This window comes from Microtus pennsylvanicus, chromosome 14 (assembly GCF_037038515.1).
Source record: "Microtus pennsylvanicus isolate mMicPen1 chromosome 14, mMicPen1.hap1, whole genome shotgun sequence".
In the NCBI taxonomy this organism is placed as follows: domain Eukaryota; kingdom Metazoa; phylum Chordata; class Mammalia; order Rodentia; family Cricetidae; genus Microtus; species Microtus pennsylvanicus.
The window spans coordinates 73330280-73351128 of NC_134592.1; the positions used below are offsets into that span (position 1 = coordinate 73330280).

The window sequence follows — 20849 nt, forward strand, 5'->3', positions numbered from 1 at the left end:
ATGGCTGGGTGGAGAGACATATATAAAGGGGAGGAGACAACTCTGGAGTTTGAGGATTCATGGAGATGGGATCTCACCCCTTTGGTCTGAAGATTTGGTAGAGGTAAAAGGTCTCTCTAGTGGTTGTCTGCTTTGCTTTTCTGATCTTCAGGTTGAACCCCAATATCTGTCTCTGGGTTTTTATCATTTATGCTACAGAGAATGGTACCACACACGGGTGCTTGCTCTTGCCGGAGCCAGTCCTAAAATCAAGTTGTGCTGCACAGTGGTTCGCAAAGACCGAAGCAAGATTTCTGCCTTGGAAAATAGCTTCCCTCCAGCCTCCAGCGGAAGAGATAGGAAAGGAACGCGCCATTTGCCAGACTTCCCCAGGCAGGGTAGACAACAAGAGCAATACGTGACCAGAGGCCCGCAGCGGTTCCAACATAACCCTGCCCTCCAAGAAGCAGCAGAAATGACACAGGCCTCCAGGCTGTGTCCACCGGTGCCACTCCAAGGGCGGCTGTCTGCCTGCCTTCCTTTTTTATTTTCTTTTTGATGGAAAAATCAAAAGGTTTCAGCAGAGCCTGCCTGCTGCAGGAGCCGAGGACACTCTCCTCATTTTACCACTTCCTACTTTTCTCCGCTATTTGCATAAGGGTTGTTAGGAAAGTACCTATACCTACCAGAAGGAAGCCACTCCGTGGAAAAGGCATTCCGGTCACTTTCTCAACCTTGGAGCTCTGGAGAGGAGCCACCTCAACAAGGTCATGCCCCCCAGGATTCCGCGTTTGCACCCAAGGGGTGTCACCTATGATACAGAGAAATCTGCAGGCCTGTGAAACTGGGCGGGGGTGGGGGAAGGCTGAAAGAAGCTCTCCATCCCACCAGGATGAGTTTCAAGCCCAACGCAGGGAGACAGTCACAAGGGCCCTTGGCTGGCCAGTGCCACTCCCTGCTAATCACTCTCCTAGACTGGCTCTGAAGCAGAGCCCCAGGAAAATGTGGAACTGACCTGAACTTTAGGCTCTCTGGGCAACCCAGCAACTAGGTCTCTGTGAGTCGGCTGGCCTGAGAGAAGAGCTGGCTGGAGTGACCACTGCCCCTTTGTCCCTTAGGAACCTCTGCCACTCCTAAGGGAAGGCAGAAGAACCTGCTCCTCCGTGAAGGGACATCTCTGCTGAAAGCAAGCATCCCTCTCGAAGTCAAACTGCCCACTCCACTTCAGGGAAGCCACCCATGCCAAGGCAGCCAGAGGCATGACGTAAGGCGGTTGTGGGTGTTCTAGATACAAATACAGAGGCTTCCTTTTCCAAAGGCCAAACGGCAGGCTGTTAGAGGCAACGGCTCAGCTGAGAGGGTTTTAGGAAGCTGTTGCATGGAAGGAAAAGAAAATAAAAAAACCACCTTCTGGATTTCATAAACCTGAAAACCAAAACTAAAGGTGGAAGATGGTTGCCTGACGGTCTACTTCCCTCTCCAGCCTTTTATATCTCGCGAGGGGATTTCCACAGCTCAGCACACTCTGCAGGCCCTCATTCCCCGATGGCCCAGGCACAAGGATGTGAATGCCAGCAGTTAAACCCCCTCCCCTTTGAACTGGGTTTCAGATGGCACCGATTAGCACAAGTGGGCCTGGCAGGACACATGATCTATCCTGCATTGTCCACCTGTGGGACCAGAATGGCAGGCAGCTGTTAGCAGTCAGGGCACACACAAAGTGAGAAAGACTCTTCCCCTCACCCCAGTCTTTCCTCAGAATATCCGGAAGACAGGGGAGAACTGGCATACCCCACGGGAGGCGGCAGCCTCGGCTTCCTTGGCACTGAGTGCCTGGGCACACTGCCAGGGAAATGCACCGATGAAGCCCCTACTGTGTGCCAGACTGGGGAACAGAGTAGATACACGAATTCTGTATAAAAGAGCCCGGAGCCCACGAGGGAGACAGAACAGTCACGTGGATGGTAAAGTCCTGGAACACAGACACCTGAAATGAGCTCCCGACTCCACGAACTCAGCACAGGGCGCAGGGGGAGGTGGCGCCAGGGAAACCTCATTTGAACTGGGCCCTCACGGATGAGCAGGAAGGGAACAGTGGCAGCAGTAAGAAAGGGAAAGTCTATGCAGAGGACAGGGACACACACACTGCAGGGGGCAGGGGAGGGAACGACTGGGGCTAGACACATCGTGGCAGGAAGGCATGTGTACCCAGTAAACCCTGGGGAGTCATGAAGACAATCTATAGGGCACAGGGACGGGCAATGTGAGCTCTGGGAAAAGCTCCCTGACGACAGTAAGGCCAGAACAGAGAGGCAGTGTCCCCAGAGGGGACACCAACCGGAAGGCTGCTGAGAAGATCCCGGAGAACGGGACAGCTGTGGACAGCTGCCACGGCAGGCAGAAGAGCTGGGTGGAGTTGCGGGCTGCCCAGGCAGGAGGATGCACGCCTGCTGGGAGAGCTGCCTGAGTTGAGGCCTGAGGTCTGACCGCTTACTCCCAAGTGAGGTTTTCCAAACCTAAACGCTCTGCTTTCAACGCTGCCCTTTCTGTCCTCTCCAGGGGTAAAAGTTGGCCCTTCGTGACTTCTAAAGACCTGTCCAGCCAGGCGGTGGTGGCGCAAGCATTTAATCCCAGCACTCGGGAGGCAGAGGCTGGCGGATCTCTGGGAGTTCGAGGCCAGCCTGGTCTACAAGAGCTAGTTTCGGAACAGGCACCAAAGCTACAGAGAAACCCTGTCTCGAAAAACCAAAGGGGAAAAAAAAAACCCTCTCATGAGGACCAAGGAGACTCCACTGGTCAGTTTTCCTTTAGGTCACATGACAGATCTGTTGAGCTGGGCGTTAAGAGGCCCATCCACACGGCTGGCAAGTATGACTGACTGTCACTAGAAAATCAGCTGGAGCTGTCACCAAAGTGCCTATAGCCCAAGTGGCTCGGGCTTCTTACAGCCTAACAGATAGATTCCAAGAAAGAAATCCAACAGCAAGTGTTCCAGGAAATAGAGAAGTTGAAAGACGCCCCTATGTCAGCCTCAGACGTCACGCGGTGGCACTTTGTCATGTTCTATTCAAGGGTGAGTCACACAGCACACTTTCCAACTCCAAGTCCAAAGACATCATAAGCCAAGAAAATGTGGGTGCACAGATCGTCAACCAAATTCTACCACACCAAACTCAGGAACAGGCTCAGACACCACTAACAAATGAAATTGATCCCGTCAATGTAAGAGTGATCCAACCTCTGAAAATCAACCCAAGCAACGCACCTTATTAATAGGATAAAAACAAAACCACGCCATGTATGAACTGATGTAGAAAGTGCACAGCACAAAAATCTAGCAACTTTCACGATAAAACAGCTACACTGAGAAAAGTAATAACTTTTGACGACAGTGCTGGACAACTGGACAGACACATGAAAAGGAACAGACTCAGGCCTGGACCTCACCCCACGTACAGAAACCACAGAAACGCAAAGTGAGCCAGAGACTGAAACGTGTGTGTTGAAGTCAAGGAAGAAAGTCAGGCATAAACTCAGACACGATGCCCAAATCACCAGCAACAAAGGAAACATTTGACCACCAGATGACACAGGAGCGAAAAGCTCATGTGTCTTAGCGTGTCTCTGAGAAGACAGTGCACAGCAGGATGAAGTAAACCATGATAAAGAGAAACAGTCTCATCTGGCAAAGAACTTAAAAGGAATTTCAAAGAAAGCTGCTAATAGATGCTGGGCACACAATGAAACGGTGGCCGTGGCTATCAGTAAAATAAAGACCCAACTCACAGCAGGACTCTACCCCTCGCCCACCAGGACAGCTATGATAAGATGAAGGACAATAACAAATGTTGGCACGATAGGGAAACTCGTTACTGGTAGAAAAAGAGGATGGGGCAGGTGCATTGGAAAAACATTTGATAGCTGCTCAAAAAACCATAGCCATGATGTGTTACAGCAAACCAAAAATATCTGTCCACACTCCCCCCCAAAAAAAGTGTTTATACCACAATTTATAATAGGCCAAACATTGACCCAAGTCAAATGTTCATCACCCGGTGCTTGGATAAACAGGATAGGATATATCCTGAAAAGGAATACTACTTACAGAAAGGAACAAAGTACTGATACACATTATACCACAGAGAAACCTTGACACTATCAAGTGAAAGAAACCATACATAAAAAGCCATCTATTATATAGGTCTATTTCTATGAAATGCCCACAACAGAGCAATCTACTGCCAGAGTCTAGCGGGATCCTGGTAAGATTCTGGTCAGGTAGTAGGTACCATATTTCTCCTGGAGGCAATAAAAACAAAGATGTTCTAGACTTAGAAAATAGTGTTAGTTGCATATGTTGGGTGTTTATACCCAAAAAAACCCACACATAATTAATCACTTTAGAGGGGTCATTTTATGGTGAATTAATAAAGCTTATATTTAAATGCACACACACATAAAAGGAAGTCCAAAGATCAGCCAAGTGACGTGGAGGGGGACGCCATTGGATGGCATATTTCTTTTTCTTTTTTAAACATAATTCTTTAAGATTCTTTGGGAATTTCACATCATGCACCTCAATCCTGCTCACCTTCCAGTCCTCCATATCCTCCTCTCACCCCTACAGCATCTCCCCCAAAATCAATTAATAACAAAGCAAAACACACACGCACACATGCACACACACGCACACGCGCATGCACAGAAAACCTCACTCCTCCGTTTTTCCAACACCTCTTCATTCATCCTAGTGGCACTGGGAGCTGCAGGGTGTCACACAGTGTACGCTTTTGTCCAGTCAGCCCCACCCACAAACTGTTCGTTGCCATGAGCCATTAGTCTGGTGGAAGTTCTCTGGCTTCTGGCACACCATCATCACTGAACCTTCATGGAAAGTCCTCTCAGACATCCTGCTGTTGCCCCGAGTCGTGAAGATCCTGCTGTGATTATTCCACAGGCCAAAGCCTTCACGCAGATCCTAAACGTGGCAGATGTTAGGGGTGGGCCAATGTAAGACCCAGGATGTAGGTCTAGGTGGTAGCTGAGCTGGTCGGACAGGCCCTGCTCAGGCGAGGTGTTGAGCCAGTTGTCCCACACCCGCGGAGTGGGTGGGGCTATCTGGGAGGCATGTTTCTTGCAAGGCCATTTTTGAGGACCACTCATCTCATGGTCTTCCCTGGTTCTGACAGGTTACAGAAACAGGAGTTAGCCCCTGGACCACTGAATTTTGCTTTCTGATTCTCACGTCTAAGAGAGAAACTGCATCCTGATTATTCACTGAAATTCTTGTAGAAGAATGGTCCAATAAGACACCTAGGACCACAGAAAAACTGTGTGAGTAACATTACCTAGAGAAGTGATCTACACAAGATGTCTAGAGAACAGGTCCAGATGAGATGCTAGAGAGAACAAAGAAATCCAGACAAGAATCAACTGAGAAGTAGTAGGAATAAATACAATCAGGGACAGGGTGACATCACACAACTGGATGCAGAGTATTGAGGAAGACCCCATGTGTACAACTGTACAACACTGTTAATCCCAAAAACTAGAGAGAGTATGGGGACTGGCAGAGTGGAAAGACCCAAGTTCCATCTTGGCTGAGCCACAGACCAGCTATGAAATCTTGGCAAATTAGTTTGTGCCTGCGCACAGTGGGAAGATCGAAAGGCTGAATATGGCAGGTACCTGGAAGAAAATAGCTGTTCAATAAACGGCAGCTTTTATTACTGGCAACTCTTGACAACATCATTATTGACACAGGCACCCTCACCAGCGTCCACTGATTCCCGCCACTGGCCTAGGACTCTGAGTATCCACTTTCTTAGCTACTTGGGTCGTTCAGTGAAGATCAGGTAGCTACAAACCAGTTGGAGTGTTCAGGAATGTGATAAGTATGGCAAATTAGAGCATTTGTAAAAATCACCAAAGATGCACGGCTGTATCAACCAATTCACAACTAAGCAAAAGCCACAGATGGACAATTCACAGGGGACTGTGTGTGAGGTTGGCAGGTACGTGAAGAATGTCGGAACCGCCAGTGACCACAAGGGCAAATTAAAACAAAGCAACATTTCAACTTATCATGTCACAGATCATTTGAGAAGCCTTTGATGGGTAACTGGTCTCAGATCATATTCCTGATGGGGTGGGAGCAAAATGTCTAGAAGGCAATTTGGCAATGAGTACCCCAAAACAAAACAAAACAAAATACCTCATCTAAACTTGGCATTCTCCTTCTACGAATATTCTAGAAATAAGAATGCATGGGGAAAAAAATCTTAGCTAGAGGGACATTCATTTGACTCCAATATTATTTTTAATAATGAAGAAACTGAAAATCAATATATCCAACAACAAGAAAATGAGTTACATTATGGAGTGCATAACTGATAAATACTTAATAACGTGGAAAGAAAGGTACTCACCGTAACAAAGCAACATAAAATCAGCATTTATAAGACATATATAAAAGGTCTGTGATGGCTAATCTTGATTGTCGGCGTTAGGATCACCAGAGACTACAGCAGCACACTTCTGGTGTGTCTGTGAGGAGACCCCTGAGCCGGTTAGTTCCTGAGGGCTCCAACCTCATGCACGGACCAATCGTTGGTGAGATTCACAATATGGTGGCAACATTAGGAGGAGGAGAAGAGGCATGTACGAGGGAGATCTGTCCTGTTTGCCCCCTTGCTGTTTCCCGCCTATCACACGTCCCCACAGTTACACAATCTACTCAAGGGTCTGGGGGTCAAACTACGAGACAAAAATAACCCTTCCATTAGCCGTTCTGCCAGGTAGCTGATCGCGAGGATGAGAAGAGTAACTGGTGATTGGCTGGATTCAAAGCTAGCGCATCACATGATAATTTGTTGTCCCTTCTTTTGTTGATATGTATTTTCTACCACGATGATCTGTCATTTTGTATTAAGAAAAGAGGATGAAGGTTGAGTCCCTATCTCAGCACCCATGTCAGAAGACACATAACCCCCTGCGACTCCAGCCCCACATCGGACACACCTGTGGCCACCACAGCCCCTGCATTCATGTGGTGCACATACAGACAGGCAGGCGAGCATACATATAATATACATAAATAAAGATGAATTTAATTCTTTAAAAAAAGAAAGACTTTTTATCCCTGGAATCCCGAACCTTCCTAAATGGGCTCAGTGGGCCCGTGGTGACAGCATTTTTCCTCGTGATCACCCGCCTTGGTCCCTGCCCTAAAGCCCTGAGTGTGTCTCTGGACCAGGTTCCTGCCTCCTGCATCTCTCAGTCTCCTCATTGCACCCCTTCCTGGGAAACACTTCCATCATGTGACCGCCTTCCTTCCATTCTTAGAAATACAGCTCCAACAAACAAGAGCTCTTCCTGGCCACAGACCTACACCAATCTACACCCAGGAGGCCGTCCCCTCCACCCAGGCCCTCCACACTGGGGACAAGGAGCCACTGTGGGCCTCCAGAAGGAACTGTACTGCTCAATGGGCTTGGCTAAATGACAGCACCATATCTACCAGAGGATCCCTGCATGGGAATGGACAGACAGCAAAGAGAGGATGCGTGGGCAGAAAGATCTCTTCTGACAGAGCAGAGATGAGCCATCCCTCTCTAAGGATAGGATGACCAGCTAATGGTACCCTCTAAATCTCCTCTCAAACACCACACTGGAAGATGTTCAGGTCTGCTGATGACTAATCCCAAAAAGCAGCCACTCACTAGATGGAGTCTCTGGTTTCCAGCCACCTTCTGCCTCCTGGGCAAAAAAGAACATAATTCACCAAGGATTTACCAGTGGCTTGAGGCCCTGGGGCTCCTTGAGGATGAGCTGGCCCCAGATGACAATGGGTGTGCTCAAGTCTGACCCACTTCCCTCCCTCGCGTGTCCCGTCTGGATTAGTGGGGAGGTCAACCACAGCAAACACTCCCTCCCTCTTTACTGTTTACACAGAGTCCGAGAGGGATAGGTCAGCGATGGAGACACAAGTCCACGACCTTCACCACCTGCGCTGTCTCTTAAAACTGTGTGCTTTATTTTAAAAATTAATGCCAACTTTACTGTACACTCCGGTTTTTAACCTTACGGTATTAGATTGTTTCTAAGCCACAGCTCTCTCCCATCTCACACAGTTGTAACACTGCGAAAACTGGGCTGACTCCTGGCATGAACTAATCAGGAGCAATTTTTTCCCTCGTATTATAAAGACTAGGGCATCAGGAATGAAGAAATATAAACAGACAAAAGAATCCTTTCCCTAGAATCAGAACCAAGACCAGGAAAGCTGGGCCAGGCTTGAATACCCCAGGCTCCTGGCTCAGGCCATTTCTAGATGGTTTCCTGAAAAGCAGTCCCATCCTCGGGCAATCCAGCCTTTGTGCCCACAGGCAGCAGCGGTGTGAGGAGGAAGCCTTGTTCTGAACAGTGTCCTCTTCCTGCCAAAGGGAGACCGAATAGCAACTGGGGGGGACTGCTCTCCCAGCATGCATCACAAACCTGTGTGGTGTGCATCGCTGCACCCCAATCTATCTACTTCACCTTACAGACGGGAAGAGCAAGGCTCTGAGAGGCTACACTGTGGTGTGGCTCACTAGAGACACCACTGTCAAATGCCAGCATCTTCCGTGCACAGAGGGACCTCCAGACCCAAGAGCCTGACCATTTGAAATGCATTTCCCTGAAGAAGCATCCCTCTCAGGCACCCCGCTTCCTCTGGCACCCTGGATTCACTGTTGCCCTCACCAGGGACGCTGCGCCGGGCAAACTAAGGCCAAGATAAAGGTCAGCCGAGAAAGGACGAAAGTCCATGCCAAAGGAAGCAGAAGGATGCTCCCCACCACGGTGGCACTCGCGGACGCTCTCAAGCTTCTCTGTGACCCATTTCTAACTCAATTTCCCCCAGTCTCCCCGTTTCAGAGTCTAACCCACCCTCCATTTAAGTACAGCCCAGCAGTGACCCCTGGAAGTCTTAGGTTGCCCTTCAGCTGGACAAGAGAAGCTGCCATCTCCTGGCCCTCAACGGTGTCATGATGACTCACGAGCCCACTCAGACCAAGACGCTTGCCTAGAGACACCCGGAGAGCAGGCAGCAGGGGGCCTCTGTAGCCACATTAGTAAGATCTGAGGAAAAGCCTGATTCTGCCTTCTTTACCAGCTAGCTGCTCCCCTGCCCGCCATCCACACAGACAAAATTTAAAGGAGTCCCCCCACGCAGTGTGCAGAATCATCCATATCTCTGCTGGATCACCTGTCTGTCTGAAAATTAAAAAAATAAAAAATAAAGATAATACAACCTGATGAGGGCTGTCAAGGTGGCTCATCAGGCGAGGGCACAAACCTGACAACTTGAATGAGTTCGATCCCCGGGTCCCACGTGACAAAGGAGAGCGCAAGGGCAAGCTGTCCTCTAACCTCACATGTACGCTATAGTCGGTGCCCGCATGCATACACGCGCGCGCGCACACACACACAACACAAATTTAAAACAAATGAGCAACGTGAGTTTTAATCATGTGGGTAGAAACTCCCACCCCAAACCACGGAAGACTCCTCTTTAAATGAAAAAAAGTATCATGAACACTAGAAACAAGGACCAACTATTCTGTCACTGTTGTTGCGATTCCAGGGGTTGCACCCAGGGTCTTGGGCATGCTACAAAAGCACTCCACCACTGAGCCACCCTCCCAGCCCACAAATTCATCTTCGGTTTAAAATATTTTATTTATTTTATGTATACGAGTGATCTGTTTTCATGCACACAAGAAGAGGGAATCAAATCTCATTACAGATGGTTGTGAGCCACCATGATGTGGTTGCTGAGAATTGAACTCAGTTCCTCTAGAAGAGAAGCCAGTGCTCTTAACCACTGAGCTATTTCTCCAGCCCTTGAATTCACCTTTAAAGCAGCATATGCTCTTGCTTATCAATGCCCTTTCCACATGGCTCTCCTTCCTTGTCATGTCTGTGTGTGTATACGCTATAAGTTTTTTGAGTACATACGCATACACACATGCATACATTTTTAAGTGCAAGGGAGTCATTTGCCATAGAGAAACAACCAGCAAAGGACCTGTCCCTGTCACTGGATAAAAATGTACACACACAACACACAGTCTCATCTCTACAAATTACCACACAATTGGGGTACTTCCCAGACGTAGTCACGAACGGCTGTTCTGTTCCCACCACACTTGCATACGGTGTGGCCCCAAGCAGGACTGCACGTGCTAACACTTTTATTTATGAAACACTGGCACCTTGTTTCTCCTTCCTTCTGTCCCATCTTTGGTCAGACAGACATTGCCAGTCACCTTCCTCAGTTGGTCCTCAGCTTCCTGGGCCAGCACAACCAGCCATGTTCTCTGGAAGTCTTACCACCTTCAGAGTCACGCTGTCATGCCTGGCCCTGCCCCTGCCTCTACCTCCTCTCCCGAAACGTTGCTGGGTCTTAGCATCATCTTCCCAACAGACTCTACTGTACGGGACCTTTCCATACGACCTGGCCCAGCTCAAGCGACCGGGGACCACTTGCACCATGTTTTCTGGTGGAGGGAGACCCGATTTGGGAATCTTTTAAACTTTTTAAATCTTGTTGTCATTATTTGTGGTATATATGGTGTGTGTGTCCTGTGACCCACATATGTATGGTATGTGTATGTGTGTGTGTGTCCTGTGACTCACATATGTATGGTGTGTATGTCCTGTGACCCACATATGTATTTGTGTGTGTATGTGTCCTGTGACCCACATATGTATTTGTGTGTGTATGTGTCCTGTGACTCACATATGTATGGTGTGTGTGTGTCCTGTGACTCACATATGTACCAGGTGTGTGTGTGTCCTGTGACCCACATATGTATGGAGTGTGTGTGTGTATCCTGTGACCCACATATGTATGGCAATCAAAAGACAATTTTCAAGAGTTGATTTCTTCCTTTTATTGTGGATCCTGGGAGTCGAACGCAGGTCATCGGGTCTGCATGATAGTCCTTGACCAGCTGAGCTATCTCACTGCCCCATGGTACAATCTTCATCCAGGTAGCTCAGGCTTTCTACCCTTTTCTCCTCAGAAAGCAAAAGCTCCAAAGGACTCTGGGATCTCAGTGCTATCTCCCAAGGGCTACATGGCCTGGCAAGTGGAATGTCAGCTTTATCTGAACCCCCAGCAGGCTGGCCTGCATACAGCAGGTCCAAGGGCCTGCAGTCCATTCCTGTAAGCTTTGATGGAGGAAGTGTGCTCTGCCACCTGGACAAGGGTGTTATAATAGGAGCGGCGAAGCAAGGTGATTGGCTGGGGCTTCCCCTACACAAGGGTAAAGCGATCCTGCCTCGTATGAAGCAGTATCATGCACAAATGGCCGGAAAAAAAATTCAAAGGAGGAAAACAAACTCAAATTCCAGATAAACAAAATGTGGTAATATCCATGCAATGTAACTGTGTCCAACCAGAAAAGGAAGACAGTCTCAACATTCTGCTCCACATGATGAATCTCGAAAGCACCCTGCTTACTGAAAAAGAGTCAGGTCAGAAAGAGAAATGCCAAATGACCCCTTTTCCATGAGGGGCCTGGAACAGAGCCACCAGCTAGCTCCTCACTGACACGAGAGCTGAACTGAGAGGGAGCATGGGGAGCTGCCGGTGAATGGACAGCTTCTGTTTTGGGGAGCTGCCGCTGAATGGACAGCTTCTGTTTTGGACTTTGCAGAAGTTCTAGAAACGGATGACGGTGGGGTCACACACACCATACATGTATTCAGTGCCGCTGACGTATGTTTTACTAAATTTTTTTCACGATGTATATTTTTAAGTTTAAAAGGTTAGTGAATTCTATTACAATGTGGCAAAAGAAAGAGAAAGCAAGACAAAGAGAAATTGCAGCATTATCTGAGTCTAGGGGGAAAAGTTGGTTTTCCACACCAAAAAAAAAAGACAAAAAAACAAAAAAAAAAAAACCTCAGAACACCACACCACACCACTCCCCAGACTTCTATCTTCTGACCGGGAAGGAGCTGGGGTTCTCAGGCAGCCATGTTCTCCCACAGGCCTGCGGCAGCCAGGCCCACTCTCAGTAGGCATAAAGGGCCATCCTGTTATAAATCCTCTCCCACAAAGCGCTGGATACTGGTCCTCTCTCCCTGTGCCAAGAAGTCTTTTTCTGACCATCTGCAATCCATTCAGAGGCAGCAGACAGGAAATGGCGGCAAGGAAAACCCCAGCGAAACGCAACTGGTGGGCCCACCTCTCCTCCAGCTCTGGGCCAGCACCAGGAAGTGAGCCTTTCTCTGGATGCAGAACATCTGTGGGAATTCTGAGGGTGGCTGGGCATCTGTCAGGGGCTAAATGGGCTTGAGACAGATGCTCACAAAATTTGGTCAGAAAACCATGCTGTATTGAGCTTTTAAATTAGTTCTGGGGAAAACCCCTTTGGAAAAAAAAAAAAAACACAAAACAAACCCCAGCCCCGAAGAGGGGAAACGAATCATACGAACACTAACCTCAAAATTGCTTTCTTCTGATTTCTATGGACAATTAGACCACAATTCACAATTAGAAGCAATGAGGATCTCTTTTTTGTGGCTCCCCATCCAGTCTGGTACTGTCAGCTGCCTCACAATGACAGCTTCATTTATTCTGGCACCAGAAGCTCAGGCCCTCAGCACACAGCCGTGGTGCTTTAAGTAGTTAAAAGTTATACAAGATAACCTTATAATTTGATACATTAAAATTATACATTAAATTACATTAAAATATCACAACTTAATATTTCTTATTTATTTTGGCATACTGTATGGCTACAGATGGGTAAAGCAGGAGTTAGTAACTTTCTACAAACAAGTAGTTTTGTCAGCAGTGTCTTTCGGCTTTGGGGCCATAAGGTCCCGTCTTCATGACTTCACTCAGTCATAGTTGTGTGAGAGCAACCCCAGACAGCACACACATGGACAAGTGTGACTACGCCAGTAACCCCTTCCCTTCTCTTCACACCGACTCACCTGCGATACCTAGTCCAGGCTGGCCTTGAACTTATGCTTCTCCTGCCTCTGCCTCCCAAGTGCAAGAATTTCAGGCACATACCACCATGCCTGGTTTTATTCCTTGCGGGTGACTCGACCTAGGGTGTAAGCATGCAAGGCAAGCACTCTACCAACTACATACACCCAAAGATGTGCAATAAAATTCGAATTATAAAAACAGACTACAGGGTTGGCTCCGTCTGGAAGGTTGAATAGTGAGTGTCCTGAGAGGTCAGATTGCTGTCAGACATGGCTGCTGGGCATGGACACGGGCACGGGCATGGGCATGGTCACGACAAACTGGTCCTTCCAGATCACACGCAGTGGAAAACGGAAGGGACACCGCTAGAGACAGTGCAGAAGAAGCTGGCTTCCCGGGGGCTGCGGGACCCGTGGGCTCGCAATGAGGCCTGGCGATACATGGGCGGCTTCACAGAGAACGTCTCCTTCATGAGTGTGCTGTTCAAAGGGTTCAAGTGGGGGTTGGCTGCCTTTGTGGTCGCGGTAGGGGCTGAGTACTTCCTGGCCTCCCCGAATGGTGATAAGAAGCATCACTGAAGGCAGCACCTGGGCTTATCTCCTGACTTCTCTCTCTAGCGTCCTTGGCTTAGTTAAGTTAAGAAAAACTTTGTTTTGTCTTGTAATGCTTAAATAAAGTTGGAAAGAAAAATGTAAAAAAAAAAAACAGACTACAGTTGCACAGAGCCAGTGGGTCTGAATTGCTAACTTCTGCCCAAGAGGTTGTTCACATTGTGTTTGTGCTGTGGGCTTTTTAACAGGGCAGTAACTAGCCTCACCTCTGAGTCCACACAGAGAGCTTGAGATGCAGGACTGAGAATTCAGAAGAAGAAAACAATCACCGGAGGGGATGAAATTTGTAACAGTTTAGAATATCTTATTATTGATCAATTGTATGCTAAGCAGGATTTCATCAGTCAAATTTGTAATTAGCAACTTTTTAGAGTAGGCTGCTAAATATTCATCAAAATACCAACAGGAATGGATTAATTGTAAAAACGTAAAGATATGTGTGTGTGAGAAAGAGAGAGAGACAGAGAAAGAGGTCTGTCCTCAGAACTCCAAAGAGAGAAAGCAGGATGTACATAAATATTACAGAGGGAGGAGGAGAAGGAAGAGGAGGAGGAGGAGGAGGAGGAGGAGGAGGAGGAGGAGGAGGAGGAGGAGGAGGAGGAGGTTGCATCCTTGAAATCCCAGAGAAGTCTGCAATTGTCCACCACATGGATGAAGCTATGGTTTCTGTTTGGTCCTGATGGAATTTCACCATAGTTTTCTTTTCCAAGAGTTGCTTTCTGGTGAACCAAACCCTCTCTAAGGGCCTGTGCAGATCTTCCCCGGAACACACTGACTCTCCACGTTCTAGCCATATTTGCTGTCTCTACCTGAAGTGTCCTTCCATCTGTCCATCTGCCCTTCCTTCCCCTCCCTTCCAACCTGAACCTGGCTTCTAGAACACACCTGTACTGCGCTCCAGGCAGAACCATACCAAAACAGCCCCTGCCTTCATGTCAAAGGTCTTGCTGACCACAGGCTGAAGTCTCTTCCTTCTCGCCTGGGATCCCAAGCCCCCACAACATCTGTCAGGGACCCCAGTGAGCTGCATGATGCGTTCCTGGGTAATGGCTGAGGCGGTTTCCTCGTCAGACCACATCAGGGCCCAGCCCTGCGTAACCACATCCTGGGTGCTCGGTGGCCTTCTGTTGAGCCAGGGATCCAGGAAGCACCCCGGCTTCGATCACTCACTGCTATCTGACTCAATGGTTCACCTAGCCCAGGCTAAATAAATACTCCCGCTGCAATGTGAGAACCAGATTATTCTAAGTGTAATTATCTTCTCCCGTCCCCAAATTAAAGCAGAGCCCCTTGAGTGTATAGGATAATGCATCTCGATGATTTAAACCCCAAGCTCTACCAACCAGAACAGGCTGGCATTGTTCCCCCTGGGGCTTCTACATGATTTTGCCTTCACAACACAGACATCTGGAAAGCCCAGCACCCCAGTCCTTGACCTCGCCCTCCCCACCAGCTTAAGAATCATGGTGCTCAATGCCAGTCTCGGAAAGTTGGTGATTAAAGGAAAGCCCTTCCTCTGCCTTTCAAAAGAAACTTAAAGGAGTGGTTCCTTCCTGCTCGTCAGAAGAGAACGCCGGCCAGAAAAAGTAGGTCAGAAAGACAGAGTCTGCCGATGATCACCCTACTCCCCGTGTGAAGAAACGGTGAATCCAGGCAAGGACCACTGAGGAATCCAGGCAGGGACCCCTGATGGATGCCAAGGCAGCTCCAGGAAATTCCCTGCTATTGAGTAGAGAGGTCGCTGAGAGCCAGAACACTCCCCACACAATGACAGTCTCACTGCAGAAGAAAAACCATCTTTGCAATGTATAGAATATTTTGTATAAGATGAAGCCCTGAAAACTCAAGTGTGTTAGCTCAAGAAAACACCGCCAAGATGCGGCAAAAGCAACGGAGAGAGCTGACACGCCATTAGGTCTGCAGCTTATTTTAAAACCTTACAGAAATATTTGTATATTCCTTACCAAGAATTGAATGGATATGTTTTATATATAAATAAGTTTATGTATGCATTATACACACACACACACAAAATGAAACAAGACACAATGTAGACTACCATTTTAGTCTACATGGTGTGCACTGCACAGGGTCTCTGATGGCATCCCATCTTTTCCTGTATGAGAAATGACAATGTTGACACTGAATTGGAAGGTGTAGGGTGGGGTTTACCTCTACATATTGAAAGAGGAACTTCTCAGCATCTCAAAGACGATTCAGTGGGTAAGGCATGGGCCATATAAGCCCAGTGACCTGAGTTTGATTTCGGGCACTCGTGTAAAGGTGAAAGGAACTCTAAGAGCTGAGATCCCAAATGCAGGGTGGATACAGCCTGCAGCGCCATGTCCAGGGGAACGGACAGCCTGCAGCACGGTGTCCAGGGGAACGTACAGCCTGCAGTGCCATGTCCAGGGGAACGTACAGCCTGCAGCACGGTGTCCAGGGGAACGTACAGGGGAACGTACAGCCTGCAGCGCCGTGTCCAGGGGAACAGACAGCTTGCAGCGCCGTGTCCAGGGGAACGACAGCCTGCAGCGCCGTGTCCAGGGGAACGTACAGCCTGCAGCGCCGTGTCCAGGGGAACGTACAGCCTGCAGCGCCGTGTCCAGGGGAACGTACAGCCTGCAGCGCCGTGTCCAGGGGAACGTACAGCCTGCAGCGCCGTGTCCAGGGGAACGTACAGCCTGCAGCACGGTGTCCAGGGGAATGGACAGCCTGCAGCGCCGTGTCCAGGGGAACGTACAGCCTGCAGAGAGTCTGGGACGATATCTCTAGGCACACGCTGGTTCCAGCAGCAAGAGGGTGGGGGTAAGAACAAGGGAAGCTGGTAGAGGCAGAGACACCTGTGGGGGCCGTCTACCTGCTGGGACAGGAGGCGACTACTGCAGGATCTGGAGGCCTGTGGTACCTGAGGCCACCAATAGCGAAGGAATGAAAAATGATCACTTATTGACTGCCTGATAAATGTAACTTTGGGGGACATTAATTTTTTGAAGTGATATGCAGGGAAGGGGAAGACAGGAAAATTAAATACTAAGTTAGTATAACAGTCTGGGTCTAGTCCAGGAGTCAGAACTGCTCTCAGAATAAAAGGCAGACACCAGACAGGAGGCTTTTTAAAGATGGTGAGTCAGTGAGGGCACACGTCTGCTCTAACTTTGGGGTGAAGAGAGTCTGGGGGTCCACAGAAACATCTGAGGGGAGCTGGAGGACAGGGACAGAGAAGGAACACTCTGCCAAGGAGCTGGGGCTGGTGACAAACACACTGGTCTCCACAGAGGGAATGATAGGGTTAGCGGGCACGAGTCACACCAGGGGCAGACAAGAAGAGAAAGCATGCATGCTGCTAGCCCCTCTAAAGGAAACAGGCCTCTCATGGCTCTCAGGCCGTCTACTGGTTAAAGCAGGAACGTCCAGCCTTCTGACTGTGACGTTGATACCTACAAATGTGTTGAGTGTATTCTGGGCTAGCCTGGGATGCACTCAGACCACAGACCACAGGTTAGACACATCTGAGTCACAGAAGTTAGCATCAGCTCCATTTGGAGACCAGGGAAACCCTTAATCTGCTCAGACCTGATTTTTATATTCTGGGTCTGTCTTCGCCATAACTTAGTCTTTTGTGTCAGGCACAGGAAGTGATGCACACATGTTCTGTTTGGGGTTCATCCTGCTTGTGCACGGGATGGTAAGGAAGTATGCAAGGTGATGTGGGAAGCTCCCAGGGATGGGATGAAGGTTGGGAACATGGCCAACAGGGCTCTTAGTCATAGGAAGGCCACATAAGGCTTTCCCTACCCCAAGGTAACCAGAGGCATTTTCCAATGACTCGTTCACTTCCTCCTAGTCTGGGACATGATACTATGACCTTTATCACAAGAATAAAACAAGGAATAAGGTCACCCGTCAGCAGGCCAGCCACTAAAATCCCACACAGAGGCGGGACTGCAGGAACGGCAATGGGGCTGAAGAAAACGTCATATCTCTGGTCTCTGAAATAAAGGTGGGGGCACAACAGCATCTCTGATGCCCATAAGAGCATCACATACACAGTGCTCAAGTGGCCTGGCTAGTGAAGAGCAGACAAAATCCAGAGTGAGAGGGGCTGAACATGGCTACCTCATCCTGGTCTTTCTCTGCCACTCCAGTCCAAAGACTCTTTCCTTCATCACTGCCCTGGAGCCAGCCACAGCCAGGGCATGCTGTGGCTGCAGGAGGCAAAGGACTTTCACACCCACTTAGCAGGCATATCACCATCAAAAGGACACCTTGAATGTGGCAGGTATTGAAAAGCTATCTGCACTCAGTCATCCAGAGGAGCACACCCTTCACGAAAATACTAACAATTCCAACGCCAAGAGCAAACTGAACAGCAGCCCAGAAGATGTTCAAAGGGGGGAAAAAAGAGAGACATCATCACTGTAGATAGATGCCCCTAGAGTTGCTTGGCAACCGTCTTTGCTAACACCTTCTTCTAAAAAGGAACGGTTTGCATCAGCTCCTCTGCTTCCCTGGGGCCAGTGCTCTGACCACACAGGCCCAAAGCTGGGGCCTTGGGATGAGAAAGCCCATCGTGGAGGATGCTGTGGATCTTACAAGGGCAAGGGGGACAGACAGCTAGTCTCTCTGCACTGCTCTGCTGAAAGGATAACAACCCCCTGACAGGGTTGGGCTGTGTGAAATAAGCCAGGTGTCCAGGAACAACACCTAAGGTCCTCGCTCTGGGCCTGCAGAAGCCCATGTGGGCACTCTTAAGTGTGTCTCCAGCATGCCTTCTGCCCCTCCCCAGTCTCACTCTGTTCCAAGAAGGAGAGAGAGGATTAGGGAGTACAGACTCTGGGATCAGCCAGCCCCAGGGTTCGAATCCCAGCTCCCCTATTTCTCGGTTGAACCATTTAGGTAAGTGAGCCAATTTCTCCGAGCTTTTGCTATCCAGATTCTCAAATCCAGCTAAGAAGAGGATTTCTCTCATAGGGTGATCATGAGGACCCGGTGAAACATGCACCACTGGCCCAGTGTCAGGCACTCAGTCAGTGTCCTGGCCCACTCCTGAAACAATCCTTATACAATCTGTGTCCTGGAACTAGCAGCCTTGATAAGATGAAGAAGAGGACCTGAGTATTCGGTTAGATAGGACCGTAAGCACAGCTTACGTTACCGATACCTATAGGATGCCAGATAGTATCTCATTTATTTTTACAGCAACTCTGAGAGGAACTATTATTCCATTCTGAAAATGAGGAAATTAAATCTGAAATTAACACACAGCTGGGAAATGGTTGAGTCAAAATTTAAATAATGCTACATGAAACTCCCAAGGCTGCCATACCAATGAACTCTCTGTGTGTCGTGAAATATACACAGCATAGCATTAGCCACTGCAGCTATTTTTAAGTTCACAGTTTGGTGGCTTTAAACACATTCACACTGTCACAGAACCCTCACCCCCAGCCACTTCCAACCTTTTTAGCCTCTAGTCCCAAAACTCTGGATCCACTAAGTCCAAACTTTACATTTCTGACTCCAGCCCCCATGATGCATCATTCTGTTCTGTCTACACAAACCAGATTCCTCTTGGGACCTCACAGAAGCGGGCTCAGAAAGGCTTTGTCCTTGTGAGACCAGCACATTCGGGGCAGGAGGATGGACACGGAGCTGAAACCTGGGCCTTGGGCATGCTAGACAGATGCTCTACCATGGAGCTGGGCCTCCAATCTTGGTCAATATATTTCTCAGAAGTTTGTTGGACATCACCTTGGAAAGGGGTGGTGTCCCAACCATCTACCATCTACCCCCCTGTCTACCTCCACAACACCATTACCTGTTTGCCTAGCCCCAGACTCCATGACCTGCTCGGGTACTGGGCCAGGCCACACTGCTCCCTGTTGAGGGTGTCCTTATAACATCAACATCCACAAGCTCATGATTGGCTTTGCAGAAGTCAGCATAATGTCAGTATCACGGTTTGTGTGCACGGAGCCCATCTTTGACTCATGGACCCTCAGATTACAGTGACCTCGCACCAGTTTGTCCTGCCCTGCCAAGAACTCCGTTCCCTTCTTTTCATTAAGCAAACGAGCCCTTAAAATCAGCAGGTAGAATTGCAGGGGTGGAGGAACCACAAGGATAAAGCAACCACATGAAAACACATGCTCTATCCACACAGGAATCCCGGCTTGCCTTGCAGGAACTGGGCGAACCAGACTAAATCCTCCACTGCTTAGGATCTAAGCCCAGGCCTAGCCCACTTGCAGGAAGGGCCTTCCCAAGTTCTCCTTATCAGTTCCAGTGTCTTAGGGTTCAAAGTCAGGTCCATAGGGCAGAGGCAGCAAGTCTGAGCCCTGCCACAGGACACAGCAGGGAGCCCATCACTGCAGGACCCTACACTGAGTTTTGGAAGAGACACAGACCGAGGTCCACCCTTGCCATTCCCTTTCTACAGGATTGAATATCCAAGCCGTCAGCTAATGCTCTGTTTCTATGACAGCCACATTTGACTGCTGCAGTCACTGAAAGATCGCCTTTCCCAGATGTAAAAACACAGGTTGCTTGGGGTGTGGGGTCCTCAGATACAAACAAAGGAGTCTCGCCGTGTTGGCTGCTACTACCGGATGACCACTCAGAAGGACGTCAGGGATGAAGCCAAAAGTCACAAATGATCATGAGCCCAGAGCACAGGCACGTGATCCACAGAGGAACATGGAGAAACAATCCTATCTAACTTGCCCACATCAGTTCTGCAGCAGAAGACAACAGGCCCCCGACAGCGGGTAACTGAACAGGTCAACGTGGCCCTACAGCCGTGGATGATGCTGTCAAGCATGTGACATACACATCAGGAGCAGTCAAGAGCCAGGCCTAGCCCTGCCCTCCACGCCTCCCAATCCTCAGCGTGGAGATCCTGAAGCCAGCTGCTCTGGTCTCCTCGTGCTCGTCCCCATCTCAGGCACATCCCATGGGTAATCAAGCCACCGAGAAAGCCAGTTGTATTTCCAGTCTGACTTTCAACATAAGCAGAAATCTGAATGCTTTGCCAGGGTGCTTCTGACATCAGGGACCACTGAATACCAAACGTCACCATTGTTAGAATCCTCCTGTCCCCATTGTGAGGGAGGCCAATGTGAACAAGGGCCTGCACCTCACTGTTGTCACTGACTCTGGAGGGAGCCACAGGCTGGGAGACTTGGGAGGAGTTCCTGGAGAGACCGAGCCTGTCTCTGGGAGTCTCTCAGCTTGGCCACAGCACTGCTGGGAGCCACAGTCCA

General features: G+C 48.9%; 1 protein-coding gene and 1 pseudogene across 14 annotated transcripts in view; one reads left to right on the plus strand and one right to left on the minus strand.

Moving 5' to 3' along the window:
• Positions 1–20849, minus strand: part of Atxn7l1 (ataxin 7 like 1) — a 214293-nt gene that overhangs the window by 186446 nt on the left and 6998 nt on the right. The window lies entirely within an intron of this gene.
• LOC142834699 (NADH dehydrogenase [ubiquinone] 1 beta subcomplex subunit 3 pseudogene) lies at positions 13187–13665 on the plus strand (annotated as a pseudogene).